This window comes from Thalassophryne amazonica, chromosome 5, assembly GCF_902500255.1.
Source record: "Thalassophryne amazonica chromosome 5, fThaAma1.1, whole genome shotgun sequence".
Taxonomy (NCBI): Eukaryota; Metazoa; Chordata; class Actinopteri; order Batrachoidiformes; family Batrachoididae; genus Thalassophryne; species Thalassophryne amazonica.
This window is the reverse complement of record NC_047107.1, coordinates 70,321,707-70,335,883: the sequence shown is the minus strand read 5'-3', so window position 1 is coordinate 70,335,883 and position 14,177 is coordinate 70,321,707. Positions and strand designations below refer to the sequence as shown.

The 14,177-nt window shown below is 41.5% G+C and overlaps 1 protein-coding gene across 4 annotated transcripts in view; it reads left to right on the top strand.

The window, feature by feature from the left end:
* The window catches only part of pde4d (phosphodiesterase 4D, cAMP-specific), a 769,874-nt gene that overhangs the window by 694,009 nt on the left and 61,688 nt on the right, over positions 1–14,177 (top strand). The window contains exon 1 of one of the 4 annotated variants that reach the window (XR_004560795.1): positions 7,262–8,219. The exons of the other annotated variants lie outside the window; for them this stretch is intronic. The gene's annotated coding sequence lies outside the window, so the exon portion shown is untranslated. Of the gene's footprint in view, positions 1–7,261; positions 8,220–14,177 lie in introns of those variants that run through there. 4 annotated transcript variants of the gene reach the window in all.

Genomic DNA, 14,177 nt, shown 5'->3' with positions numbered 1-14,177 from the left:
AGGACGTCGTGAGAGAACAGAGAAGTTTCAGAAGAAGTCGGTTTCAGCATTTTATCCGGATATTCCCTGTTAAAGGAGATTTTTTTTAATGAAAGACGTGCGGACGGGTCCGCGCGTGGGACGCAGCCGACGCGGTGCGGCGGACAGGAAAAACACCTCCGTGTGATAACCATTTGTAAAATCCAGGCGGCTTTTGATGGCTTCAGTGGAGTGAGTATATGAGAAATTGTTTATCAGCTGGAGATGTTTTTCCTGTGCCGCCGCGCCGCGTCGGCTGCGTCCCGACGCGCGGACCCGTCCGCACGTCTTTCATTAAAAAAATCTCCTTTAACAGTGGAATATCCGGATAAAATGCTGAAACCGACTTCTTCTGTAACGTCTCTGTTCTCTCACGACGTCCTGGATCAATAGAGCCTGAAATGTGGAGGTTTTCAGCTTGAACAGGCTGACGACGGTGGCTGAGAGCGCTGAGCGATGTCTCGCACTGTGGGAAGTCCTTAAGCGACAGAATCACCTCAAAATCTCTCATCAGCCGTTAAAATTTTCACTGAAAACCAGCTTAATTTTTCGAACCGTGTCCACTTCGATGTGTCTCACAGGTTTAGAAAAAATTTGATCAAACAACGCGCCAGTCTCTCAGCAACTTCTCAGACAAAGGAATTCGACGAGGGGCTGGACGACTCCTCCCACAAGGAGTGCTCACAGGCGAATGACGTCACCGACAGGCGTGGAAAAACTCACGCATGCGCACGAGGGTTCAAGCATGTCTGACGTAAAAACATATGAAGAAATCCATATAGTTTTTGAAAAAAATAAAAAGGACCGTTACTTTATTGACGCCCTCGTATTCATAACATACCCCTTTCTTTGAAGGGAATGTTACTACAACACTGCACTAAATCAAATGATTGGTTTCATAATATGGTGTGCCACCTAGCAGTTGGTAGAGATAAGCCAAAATGTAAAAGCATCATGGGAAATATTCGATAAGTGAATAATCCCCCACATTATTATGTATTTATTGTGTACACCAAAGAAACAACTCACAGTTGTGATTCCAACAGATTATTTGTACTATTTTCATATATTTACAATAAATTCCAAGATGATTTGGGACTTGGCTCAATGTTATTGAAATATGTCACACATCTACTATGTCCAGAGTCTTTGCAACACATTGGTCAGTCAGAGGACAATCTGTCAATGTAGACAATGGAAATCCTTCTCTCTAGTTACGGACAGCGGTGCATCTGTATTGTGAATACAGTATTTTCTAAATAAAATAAATGAACTATATTTTAAAAAACATTAGCAAGCAGCTTGAAGTGCAGGCCGTTTTTTTCCTCAATGGATTGCAGAACTGTTAGATTATCAAGCCTATCCATTGAATTGACTTTAATGTACTTACAGTTTTTGTGTCCCGTGCAAAGCACATTACATTAGAAAATACAAATATCAGATTGTGTGCACTGCTTTTTGCAGCTGTATGTAAACCCAGATTTTGCCAAATCTTTCATGCACATGCTATGTGGGCAGGTCCAAGGGAAGCAATAGTTTCTGTATTTTGTTGCTAGCACAGGCGTTTCCATTTGCCGTCTGATGTTTAATATGAATCCCCAATCAAATTGAATGAAACCATTGATAAAAACTGGTTTTCCACAATATGAATCCTTTAACTGTGTATTGGCACATACTCCATAATAAAAGACTCGGCTCAGGATTGTGGGCAAAAAAATAAATAAATAAAAAACACTTGATTGGGATGTCCCAATCACAATTTTTGGACAATTGTGAAAATTGAATAATCACAACATACATTGCTGATGTATCATTGTTTTGGCTGTTTTTTTTTTGTTTGTTTGTTTTTGTTTTCATTTTTTTGTTTTTGTTGTTTGTTGTTTTGTTTTTTGTTTTTTTTTTTGTTTTTTGGTGCTCTTGCATTTTTCTCCTCCTGTCCTGGTGTCTCCCTGTGGCAGTTCAGTTTCAGCGCTGAGTGTTCCAGTCCGTAATTTGGCTGCTGCCTTGCATCTGTGCAGCAGAGTGGCCTCTCCAGCACCGGTGTCTGATGTCGCACTAAGCACGAGAAGAATGTCATTGACGTCAGTGCAGTTGCTGTCAGAAAGACTAGCACCCCAGCCACTGACACCACACCAAGGAGAGAGAGAGAGAGAGAGAAAGAGAGAGAGAGAGAGAGAGAGAGAGAGAGAGAGAGAAAATGAAAAGAAGACTCAGCCAATGAAAAAGGAGCGAGACGGAAAGGAGACAAAAGAGGAAGGAGGAGGAGGAAGGATGTTCAGAGATCAGTGGAGGAAAAGTGTGGGAAAGAAAGGGGTCTTATACGGTGCATCCAGAAAGTATTCACAACGCTTCACTTTTTCCACATCTTGTGTTACAGCATTATTTCAAAATGGAGTAAATTCCTTTTTCCCTCAAAATTCCACTCACAATACCCCATAATGACAACATGAAAAAATATTTTTGAAATTGTTGCAAATTTATTAAAATTTAAAAAACTAAGAAATCACATGTCCATAAGTATTCACACCCTTTGATCAATAGTTTTTTGATGCACTTTTGGCAGCAATTACAGCCTTAAGTCTTCTTGAATATGATGCCACAAGCTTGGTGCACCTATCATTGGGCATTTTTGCTCATTCATCTTTACAGCACCTCTTAAGCTCCATCAGGTTGGATGGGGAGTGTTGGTGCACAGCCATTTTCAGCTCTCCCCAGAGATAATCAATCGGATTCAGGTTTGAGCTCTGGCTGGGCCACTCAAGGACATCCACAGAGTTGTCCTGAAGCCACGCCTTTGATATCTTGGCTGTGTGCTTCAGGCATTGTCCTGTTGTAAGATGAACCATCACCCCAGTCTGAGGTCAAGAGTGCTCTGGAGCAGGTTTTCATCCAGGATGTCTCTGTACATTCCTGCATTCATCTTTCCCTCAAGCCTAAATAGTCTTCCACTTCCTTCTGCTGAAAAACATCCCCACTGCATGATGTTGCCACCACCATGCTTCACTGTAGGGATGGTATTGGCTAGGTGATGAGCATTGCTTCCAAGCATGATGCCTGATACTCATGCCAAAGAGATCTTTGTCTCAACAGACGTTGTTTCTCCTGGCTTGAGAGTCCTTCAGGTGCCTTTGGCAAACTCCAGGTGGGCTGCTATGTGCCTTTTACTAAAGAGTGGCTTCCGTCTGGTCAGTCTACCATACAGGCCTGATTGGTGGTTTGCTGCAGAGATGGTTGCCCCTCTAGAAGGTTCTCTCCACAGAGAAATGCTGGAGCTCTTACAGAGTGGCCATTGGGGTCTTGGTCACCTCCCTGACTAAGCTTAGACAGGCTGCCAAGTCTAGGAAGAGTCCTGGTGGATCCGAACCTCTTCCGTTTACAGATAATTGAGGCCACTGTGCTCATTGGGAAACTTCAAAGCAGCAGACGTGTTTCTGTACCCTTCCCCAGATTTGTGCCTCGAGACAATCTTGTCTGGGAGATCGACAGACAATTTCTTTGACTTCATGCTTGGAATGTGTTCTGACATGCACCATCAACTGTAGGACCTTATATGTAGACAGGTGTGTGCCTTTCTAAATCATGTTCAATCAACTGAATTTACCCCAGGTGGACTCCAGTTAGGCTGTAGAAACATCTCAAGGGTGATAAATGGAAACAGGAGGCACGTGAGCTCAATTTTGAGCTTCATGGCAAATGCTGTAAATATTTATGTACATGTGATTTATTTGTTTATTTTTTAATAAATTTGCAAAATCTAAAAAAAAAAAACCCAACTTTTCACTTTGTCATTATGGGGTATTGATGCACTGTACTAAGTTTCCATATAGCGAATACTAATTGCATGGCCATTCCAATATTTTGTACACTGGGTTGGTGAAGATTTTGCAGGTATCTGCTCAGATTATTATGTAAATGACAGCGGGTGGTAACATGACATAGACGGCAGTATGTTAATGACTGTAAGCGCAAAATGATGTCCAAACAGCCACTTGCAGGTATACAGAAAATAAGATAATCATACATATTTTAACTGAAAATGTGATTGACTGAACATTTACCAAATGAAAAATGAATGTGCCTTGAAAATGGTGTGTTTGCAGCACTGCAGTGGAATCTCCCCAGATGAAGATGATTTTGATTTTATTCATTTAAGAGGTGTACAGCCTTTTGGATTTTTTAGGATTTAAAATCAATCATAAAAAAAAGTTTGGCACCACTGTAATTTTATTCATTAGCCTTTAAATAGAGGATTCATAATATGACATTGCAACTTTGTTGTAATTTGGCACTATATAAATTAAATAAATTGAATTGAAATTGCCGATATGAATTTAATTTGTGTTGTCTGGGAAAAAAAATGAAATAGTTCCCTTGAAAGGGACAAATTTAAGGCTTGAACTTGGTTATGGTAGAGACCTACTTAGGGTACAGTCTGTTATTGTGACCATATCTATGTTATAGATCATGAGGGGACATGCCTCAGCTTACGTGAGGGATGGTGGGAAGCACACGCCGACAGTCAATCAGGTGCACAGTGACATCAGTTTGGTTGTTGCTGGAACAAAATAATCCAAGATGGCAGAAAATACTGTTTCTCTTATTTTGTGAAGGCTAACAAGAAATTAATATTATTAAATCTAAAAGTGCTGTTTTTGAAACCAGATAACACCTCTGAAGTGATTTACATGACATCTTACTGATGTTAGCATGCATCCCCCAGGACCGCGCATGACGTGAGGTCAAAGGAAACTTCCAGTAATTTCATAACCTCATGCACACAGTTTTAAAAAAATTATAATCATTTGTTATAGAATTCACCCCAGGTAAATATGTTGTCATTAAAATGAGCTGTCATTTTGCATTACGTTACAAAAATAAACCAACATTATAATGCTTGGATTTCAGTATAAACTAAATTTTGTAAGTTGTGCAAGTTACCCTGCTCTTAATAAATAAATTGGCCATTCCTTGTCTCTGTGTACTGTGTGTACTGATGATCTTCAAATGCACATTCGCATGACAGTGGTGATTTTCCCGGCATAGTAAGTGCTGAGGTGAATAATACCACCGCTTCCCCCCCCCAAAAAAACACTTTTTTTTTTTTTTTTCTTGGACTGGGACGATGTAGATGGAGTGTCTTGTCCACAGACAAATATCACGACCAGCAATGAAACTCAGCTCTATATGTTAATAGTCAATCCCCTTATCACAGTGATCTCTCTGCTCTATGTTTAAGCTTTCATAGCATGCTGTGTGCCTGAAAACAACTCAAAATTATACATTTGACTGAAATTCATACAACAGCAAGCTCTGCAAAGAAAGGTGATCATCATAATAGCACCTTACAAAAACACAGGGAGTAATTTCTCTGCAAATCCTCTGTAGTATCACATGATTATTTTCCAGAGTATTAGTCTCCAGTGTGACTTATATATATAAAAAACAAAATCACATGTTTCTTATTAATAAAAAACTAGCGTGTTGCCCATGGGAATCCACGGTCTCCAGATTGGGTAATGTTTATAAAATAGGTAGCCAACATTTTTCAAGCATGGTAATAAATTATGCAAAGTTTGGATAATAAGTTGGAATGGCATGTGAGTCCAGAATGTTTTTAGAACCTTAGACCTCAACCCTTTTATTTCCTATTAATTACGTTTTGTTTTGTTTTTGTAATGTTAATTTACTGTCTTAATAAGTTTACAAATTGTTTAGGTTGTTTTTTTCATATACACACACTATTATCATTATTATTACTTCAGTTTTGTCATTTGATTTTTAAATGGACCACAATGGAAATAAGTGTTTCCATTTTCTTGTGTTATCCATGTATTAACGCATTTACAATTATATTATGTATTTACTAAAGTAAATTACACACGACACTTTTAATATGTAGATGATTTCCCGCCCCCTGCTGAAATGGTGTGTGAATCCAGAATGTAATTATCAATGTCCATTGTTCACTGTTGTGAGCTAATATCACTAATTTCCCACAAAATATTCAGGCCACTTAGTTATTAAAATTATCTATATTATAATAGCCATTTCTATAGGGCTTTCTGTGGAATCAAAGCACAAGGTCAATAAGAAACAAAAAATGGGCTAAAAAAGGCACAAAAATATCCCAAATTAAAAAGCTAAAAATACAGAAAAAAGGTGCAAATTGTACTTTAGGTCTAATTTATTACCATGTATGGTTGATTTACAGCTTTGCACGCCAACACTGGTCAAAACATCAACATTAGTTTCTGACAATGTGACATTTAGCAGAAACATAAATTGATTTTCAAAGAGTAGTCTTAAGTTACAATAAACAACTAAATGGACATTTGGAAAGAAGGGGCCTTGCCAAAGCCAATAGTAGTCGTCCAGTCTTCTATCGTACGCACTTCTAGTCCTGTTTGTTCCCACACTGATTGAATTAAGATTGGGTAAAGAATGTATTTGATTCCAGTGGATGAGCTTCAAATCCTACCCCTTCAAAAGTATTATGTGCCTAAATGTTTTCATAAAGATTTATATATTTCCTTCAGAATGAATGGAAATATCTTTTTTAAAACAAATATCACAATGTTTAAGAAAGGGGGAAAAAGTCCTGCATCTGCCCATTGATCCTGATCCACTCCACTTTGAATGGGTTTTTGTTTGGCCAGCCTTCCTTCAAGCATCATGAAAATCAGACTTAGTTTTTCCGTAATGCTGCTGACAAACTTACAGAGCAACAAGCGGTAATGAAAACATAAGATTGTTGGTGGAGGCAGAAATGAGGGATTCTCTGATGCTGAGCTTGTAGTGCTTCCATCTTCGTGTTGTAATATGACTGCATTTGTTAATCTGTGTTTTTATGTGTATGCACGTACCCCCACTGGATACAGGGAGCTCCTATCTCTCGTTCTGCTACTCCATGACTCCAGCCCATGTTTCGTCACTCTCCCTTTCCCATCCACAGTGCAGTCCTCTCAGGCTTAGCTACAGCTTGAGGAGAGCAGCACGTTTGGCTACCAGGGAAGCCGAAGCAACAGCAGCCCACCCCCTATACACACACACAGCATCTATAGGAAACACTCCAGCGCGCGCACACACACACACACACACACACGCACACACACACACACACACACACACACACACACACACACACACACACACACACACACACACACACACACACACACACACACACACACACAGCAGCGGATTGTGCCTTTTAATTTTTTTTATTTTTCTTTTTTGGTCAGCATGGCTGTTTTTGTTTATTGGCAGTAGAAGCTAAGGAGACAAAATCATGATGTGTTATGGTTAGCATTTCGTCTGGTGTGAGTGTGCGCGCTTGTTCATCTGTATCTGTGCGCATCTGGGAGATGTCTTTGTATGTTGTGACCATGTCAGTATGCTCCGGCAGATTTTCTGCTTGTTCCGAGTTGGACGGCATTAACATGGAACTTGACTTGTAGTGAGCATCACTCTGGATCCTCTCTGCCTCCATCCTCGTCTTCCCTCCATCCCTCCTGTGGCAGACATGGGCCTGCTAAGCAGACTGCTGTTCATCCTGCTACATGACTGGAATTACACTTCTCTAATGAATGGCAGAGTGAGGCTTATACGTGTAAAGCACTGAGTGTGATCCCCGTCAGTCAAACTATTTTTCACATTTCTTATTTGCTTTCTTGAAGCAGGTGGGTTTCCTCTGTAGTGTATGCTGTGGGGTGTTTCTTTTAGTTTTTAATCGACTGTTTCTATTATGGACCACCAGATTGGATTCTGACTGTACTCCATATGCCGTACTACTGGATCTTACATCTGGGATTTTAACCACAGGACTACTGGAGTTTTCTCTTCTTCAAGCAGTCATTGAGGCTCAGTACACCTGTGACTACTCATCTGTGGGTTAGGGTACAGGACGAGTCCCTACTCCCAGGCTTACACAGCTGGCTTACTGGTCCAGCATGAAGAGTCGCCCATGTGTCTACTTGGGGTATCCCAGTTTAGCTGTGTGTGGGATGGGAGACCCCGGGCCCGGACCATCCTCTAGCCCTCTGAAGCGGGCACTTACTGACCCCTTGCCTTCCTGTCTTGCTCCTGCAGAGGAGGCCTACCAGAAGCTGGCTACAGAGACCCTAGAGGAGCTGGACTGGTGCCTGGACCAGCTTGAGACACTGCAGACGAGACACTCAGTCAGCGAGATGGCCTCCAACAAGGTAAGAATGTCTGCTTAAATCCAGGATGGTAACATCTGAAAAAGTGCTGTTGAAGTTTTGTGGGGGGTTTTTCCTGCACCGAATGTTCATTTTTTTCAGACCCATTCAGATGCTGCTAACCAAGCATGGTGTAGAAAAGCTGCTGAGTATCTGCTTCTAAATTGTGATTTCAGTGTGACATACCTGCTGCTGAGTCCATGCTTTGGGAGCATATAGTGTGGAATTTCCTGATGCTTCAAGTGAAAGTGGTGTGTTTGAGCATCACAATACACAAGAACATATTGTGCCGCTCACTGGTTGGTCAGGGAATGTCCTGGAGTAATAACTCTTATCCAATCAAAAGATGTTTAGTGTTTTTTGGTGGAAAGTGTTGTCAAACACAGCAGTAGATGTTGAGCTGGGTTAAGATCTGATAACTGGGAATGTATACTCAACTACTCAGTGCCTACTTATAACCTGTGGAAGGGGGGTTGCTGTCATTCTGGAAGACATCACAGCTATCATAATACACATGCATCATTATAGGATAAAGATGATAATATTTTGCCTGTGTATTGAATTACAGGCATCTAGTCAGACCTGTGTGAAGGTATCGCCACTCATATTCATTTATCCAAGTCTGCGTATAATATATAAAATGCCTTCTCCAAGATTGTAGGTCATTGTCCAAAATGTGACAAAGGATTTTGCTTTTCATACACAATGCAAAGAAGTATTTTTGGGGGGTCTAATTAGTATGTAAGTCTGGTAGATGCAGCTCCTGGGGCCAATTAGTGGCCTTGTTTATCCCCAGATAAAGTAACATGAAGCAGATAAAACTATATGCACTTCTTCTGAGTGGGACGATAGTCCATTGCAGGGTACTTCATGCACCACGGCTGGTATCCATTTATAACTGACTTGATTGGGACAAGCTAGATGAAATATCTTGTCCAAGGAGACAGGCGGGTAGCATGACTGGGGTATCAAACCCAGATCTACCTGTTGGTAGCTCAGCTTCTGTCCTCCAGCTCCACCATAATTAGATGTGCACACAAATACATAAGAATTAGTTGAATGAATGAATAAATTTGTTTATTCAGCACACAGAATAACAACACTGACAAAAACAAAACTCATAAAAAGAACAATGTACAATGAACCCATGTGGCTGAAAGGGTGCAGGCAGAAGCAAAGCTTGTAAATACCTTCCCCTTATACCATAAAAATAAAGAATGTATACATATATAAATATATATACTCATAACAACAATACAAAAGAAATGTGCACAAACAATACAGCTCAGTCAATGCACCAGAATTTCACAACACAACCAAACAAGCAACAGTGCACAAACCCAAGCACAACAAGAAGAATGGTCAACCTAGTTCTTCAAACTATAACGGGTAATTATATATTTTGTAAAGCTTTTTAAAGCCAACTAAGGTGCCAAGCAATTTAATATTATCAGGACAATTATTCCAAATATGACTGTACTTCATATGCCGTACTTTTTTACAGTAGTTCGGATCTTTAGTTTCTCAAATAATGTTCCTCTCAAATTATAACTGGAGTCCCTCATTTTGAACAGATTCTGGACATGTTGAGGCAAAAGTTTATATTTGACTTTATACGAGGTCTATGAGAAAAGTATCCGACCTTTTAATTTTTTTCAAAAACTATATGGATTTGAATCATGTGCGCTTGCATCAGACAAGCTTGAACCTTCGTGCGCATGCGTGAGTTTTTTCACGCCTGTCGGTTGCGTCATTCGCCTGTGGGCAGGCTTTGAGTGAGCACTGGTCCACCCCCCTCGTCGGATTTTTGTTGTCAGGGAAATGGCTGAGTGGCTGCTGCTTTGCTCCATGAAATTTTTTTCAGAAACTGTTAGAGACAGCCAGTTGGAAACCATTCGAAAGATTCAGATGGATTTCGGTGAAGATTCTATCAGTATGACATGGATTAAGGACCATTAAAACTGGATTAAAAACGGCCCACGGCGGCGGAAGGCGCATCGCGCCCCGAGCGGCCATTGACAGGCTGGAACGAGCAGATCACTTCCAAATTTAAGGCTCTGTTGATGCAGGACGTCGTGTGACTAGCAGAGAAGTTTCAGAAGAGGTCGGGATCAACACTTTATCGGCACATTCCACTGTTAAAGGAGATTTTGTAATGAAAGACGTGCGGACGGATTTGCGCATCGCAACGCAGCCGCTCATGGCACGGGACAAACAACACCTCCATGTTGGAAGTCTCACAGGACAAGTTGGAACATGCCCAGCTGTTAAACAATTTCATGCATACTCACTCGACTGAAAAGCCACCGAAAGCCGTCTGAATCTTACAAATGGTTTCCAACCGACAGTAGAAGCTGGGGACCTCCGGCTAAGAGTCACAGCAGTGCTGAACAGTGCTAAGCCTCCTCCGTCCAACATCACAGGAGAAGAACAGAAAGCTTTGTCAGCACTGCAAAAGGACCAAAGCATCCTTATCCTGCCAGCGGATAAAGGCAGATGCACGGTGGTCCTGAACACATCTGACTACAAGGCCAAGATCAACAGCTTGCTCAGTGACTCCAATACATACAAACATCTGAAGAGAGACCCCACGAGCGGCTATAAGAAGAAAATCATTAGCTACCTCCAAAACCTGGAGAAAGAGGGACTCATCGACAGGCAGACATACTACAGACTGTACCCTGACGACGCCACTCCGTGCATCTATGGACTGCCCAAAATCCACAAACAGGACATGCCACTCAGGCCTATTGTATGTAGCACAGATTCCATCACGTACAATGTGGCCAAGCACCTCAAGTGGATTTTGGCTCCTCTAGTGGGTAACTCAGAACACCATGTGGAGAACACACAAGATTTTGTGAACAAGATCAAGGACCTGCAGCTGGAGGCAGATGAAACAATTGTGTCTTTTGATGTGACATCGTTGTTCACCTGCATCCCCACCGCTGAGGCTGTCTCAGCTGTGAGGCAGAGACTGCTGGAGGATGTGTCTCTACTTGAAAGGACCAAACTCACACCAGACCACATCTGCCAGCTGTTGGAGATCTGTCTTAACACCACGTATTTCCTGTTTAGGGGTAATTACTACAGGCAGATTCATGGCTGTGCAATGGGGTCTCCGGTATCCCCCATTGTGGCCAATCTGTACATGGAGCGAGTGGAGAAGACAGCCTTGACGTCTTTCACGGGCATCTCTCCCAGTCACTGGTTCAGATATGTTGATGACACATGGGTTAAAATCAAGCAACAGGAAGTTGAGGACTTTACAGAACACATCAACTCGGTGGACGCCAATATCAAGTTCACACGTGAGGATGCCAGAAACAACCATTTAGCCTTCTTGGACTGTGATGTTACGATTGGAGAGAACATACAGCTCCAGACAGGGGTTTACAGAAAACCAACTCACACTGACCAATATCTGCTCTTTGGCTCAAACCACCCCCTTGAACACAAGCTCTGGGTGATCAGGACGCTTCAACACAGAGCCCTACAGGTGCCCACAACTGCAGAGGGAAGGCCTAAAGAACAACAACTTGTCCGGAAAGCCCTCACAGTATGAGGAGTAGGGGAAAAACTACAGAGGATCTTCAGACAGCACAAAATCCCAGTTTACTTTAAACCGGTTAACCCCTTGAGACAGAAATTAGTTCACCCTAAGGACAGGATCCCTAGTTACAAACAGAGCAATGTAGTGTATTCTATCAGATGTCAGGAAAACTGTAACGAACACTACATAGGTGAGACTAAGCAACCTTTACACAAAAGGCTATACCAGCACCGCAGAGAGGGCACCAGTGGACCTCAGTCTGCAGTTCATCTCCACCTTAAAGACACTAACCACACATTTGAGGACAAGGAAGTTAAAATATTAGCCAGAGAGAAGAAATGGTTTGAGAAAGTATGTTTTGTGCAATTGCTCAGCATTACTGTTATTACCTCCGCTAACAAAGTTGGAGGAGGTTTGTTATCGCCCCTGTTTGTTTGTTTGTGAACAGCCTTGAGCCCACAATTTTTCATATATCATTGTGAAATTTTTACTTAAGATTCATATCTTCATAGGCAGGAAAGGATTCGATTTTGAAGGTCATAGGTCAAAGTCAGGAAAAATCCACATCTTTAACATTGAATGAATTTTCAAAAATTCATAACTGTCAAAAACGATCAAATTTCTTTCATATTTGAAAGCGTTATGTGGGATGGTATCCTTTATGGACTGACAAAGTTTGATCTGATCCAGATTTTGTGGCCATTTAAATTTATTATTGAAAAACCCATTTAATATATATTTTGAATTATATCTTAATCAAACATTCCCCAATCACACTCATATTTGAAAGTGAAGTGCAGACTGGCACTCACTATCACCTGACAAAGTTTGATCTGGATTGTGGATTTTGTGGACATTGTTGTGTGGGCCGCCAGAAGAGGAGGTACTGCTGGCCCACCACCAGAGGGCGCCCTGCCTGAAGTGAGGGCTTCAGGCACGAGAGGGCGCTGCCGCCACGGACGCAGCCGGGAGTGACAGCTGTTACTCATTCTTCATCACCTCACTCCATAAAACCCAGACGTCATCTCCACCTCATCGCCGAGATATCGTACTTCATTGAAGGTAATATCCTCAGCCGTTTTGTGTTACAATATATCTGTATATTGTGAGTGTTTGCAGGAGTACCGGTTCCTCTATCTGTGGAAGCTGAGTGAGTGCAGGATGGCACTCTTTTCCCCTGAGGAATCACTGCGGTACTCATCACATATTGAGTGAGAGGTGGAGGTGGCATTCCCACCGTTGTTGTTACTGGGTGTACACACACCCACACTTGACTGTCTTTGTTCTCGCCAGCAGTACCAGATCCGACAGTCGGAGACGGTGATCACCTGGGAATTCGGGACTTGGCGGCTCCAGTATTCACCAGGTTCGGTGGTGGCAGAAATCGTGTGGTTCCAGCCCTTCTCAGGACAGATGTCTTCTATCCTTGAGCCTGCCCACACGTCACCTTTGTAATTTGACTGTAATCATATTCTGAGATTGTCTGTATATTCGTTGTGCACATTTCACAACATTAAATTGTTACTTTTTGGCTCATCTATTGACCGTTCATTTGCGCCCCCTGTTGTGGGTCCGTGTCACTACACTTTCACAACAGACATTTGAATTTAATATTGAAAAGCCCATTTGGTGTACATTTTGCATCATATCTCAATCACTCTCGTTTGTGACAATGAAGTGCAAACTCACTATCAATGAACAAACTAAGTTTGATCCGCATCTGATCCGTATTGCAGATTTAGCAGATATTTGATTTTTTTAACACTGAAAAGCCCATTTTAGCTTATGAAAAGCCACTTCTAACAGGACTTTGCCCACAAATTTTTTCCAAGGTAAAAATTTTTTCCAAGGTAAAAAGTTGTGGAATTGGAAACTAGTGTTGGCGGAGGTTTGCCCTCTACAAGTCCTGTGCTCTAGTTTATGATGACGCCATTTTCACATCTAGGCAGAAATAAGTTTCTTGAAAAATGCAGTTGAACTTTGTATGTCTTTATTTTGAACTGCATCACAGTTTTTGTTTTTTTTTTGTTGTATGTGTGTGTGGGTGGGCTGCATGGAAACACATGCACACACTGAACAAACACACATGGACACTTAAAAAAAAACATGCACATCTTCGTGTAATAATCCCTTTTCTGTTTTCTGTGCATAAAGCGCTGTGTGCCTTCATTGGCAGAGTGCAGCATAATTTCTCACCAATTTGCTTCAAGTATCATCAGAACAATAACTGTCTGAAATTGCAGTTTTTAATTAATTAATTTTTTATTGTTGTATTAAAAGCACGTGAACATGCTGTGTAATTATTTAATCTTTATTTAACCAGGTTAGTCCCATTGAGATTGAGATCTCATTTACAAGGGAGATCTGGGGACAAGTATAAAGTTTCCAATTCCCCTAACCTGCATGTC